The following is a 1,549-nucleotide window of genomic DNA, read 5'->3' on the forward strand; positions in this document are numbered from 1 at the left end:
AAAACAACACTTTTCCTCCTGAATCTGAGGTTCAACAATTGAACGCACCCTACTCTCCAGAAACCCTGAATAGACCTTATCAAGGAGACTCAGAAGTGTGATCCCCCTGTATTTCGAACACACTCTGCGGTCCCCCTTTTTAAATATGGGACCCTATAGGACTCTTTCTTCAGCTTGACAGCATCCCTAACCGCTGGTGTCCAACCAACAGGTTCAGGGGTTGCCACCACGACTGGCACCAACAACCCTGTGGCTGCAACTCCGGTCAGCTGCCTAAACAATGGAGGCACAGAACAGGGTCCATTCAGACTCAATGTCCCCCGCCTACCCCGGGACATTTTGGAAGTTCTGTCGGAGGTGGGAATTGAAGCTCCTTCTGACAGGAAACTTCACCAGACGTTCTCAGCAGACCCTCAAAATACGTTTGGGCTTGCCAGGTCTGACCGGCTTCCTTCCCCACCATCGAAGCCAACTCACCACCAGGTAGTGGTCAGTTGACAGCTCCGCCCCTCTCTTCACCCGAGTGTCCAAGACATGTGGCCACAGATCAGATGAAAAGACAACAAAGTCAATCATTGAACTGCGGCCTAAGGTATCATGGTGCCAAGAGCACATATGAACACCTTTATGTCTGAACATGGTGTTCGTTATGGACAATCCATGATGTGCACAGAAGTCCAGTAACAAAACGCCGCTCAGATTCAGATCAGGGGGGCCATTCCTCCCAACCACACCTCTCCAGGTCTCACTGTCGTTGCCCACATGAGTCCCCCAGCAAAACAAGGGCGTCACTTGAAGGAGCGCTCTCCAGCACCCTCTCCAAGGACTCCAAAAGGGTGGGTAGAGTGAAAAAGTAGTTTAGTGCATAAGCACAAACCAAAGTCAGGACCTGTCCCCCATACTAAAGCGGAGGGAGGCTACCCTCTCGTTCACTGGGGTAAACCCCAACGTATAGACACCAAGATGGGGGCAACAAGTGTGCACACCCCTGCTCGGCGCCTCTCAGTGCGAGGAACTCCAGAGTGGTGAAAATTCCAAGCCCTCGAGAGGAAACTGGTTTTGGAGCCAGAACCATGCGTCCATCCATCCATCCATCCATCAATTTTTGGCTGCTGTCGCAGAGGCAACACTTCCTGTAAATTCTTTCAAAACAAAATGCAACAGCATTTTGCCGTTCTCACCCTAAATGTCTTTTTCTTTTTTGTTTGCAAAAAACAACATTCAAATTATATTTATGTTACACTGTTAAACACAGTAGTTGAGTGTAGTGGATAACTGGCCAACAGGAGCACCGTAAGCAAAATTTTCCTGTAGCTCAACAGGTTGGAATCACGATCAGGCTTTCCGCCCTCTAGCAAACCGAAACTATTACTACAGGTAGCGTTCATAAAACTAACCAAGATATTACTCAGCTTCCTGTAAATTCCTTCAAAATTAAATATACCACTCAAAAATTACTGCAGGACTAATTTAGTGTAGTTTAATTTAATTACAGAAAGCCAGGACATCTCCACTTTTAAAAACAAACAAATCAGATTATACACCCTCT

Source organism: Nothobranchius furzeri, chromosome 10, assembly GCF_043380555.1.
Source record: "Nothobranchius furzeri strain GRZ-AD chromosome 10, NfurGRZ-RIMD1, whole genome shotgun sequence".
Lineage (NCBI taxonomy): Eukaryota > Metazoa > Chordata > Actinopteri > Cyprinodontiformes > Nothobranchiidae > Nothobranchius > Nothobranchius furzeri.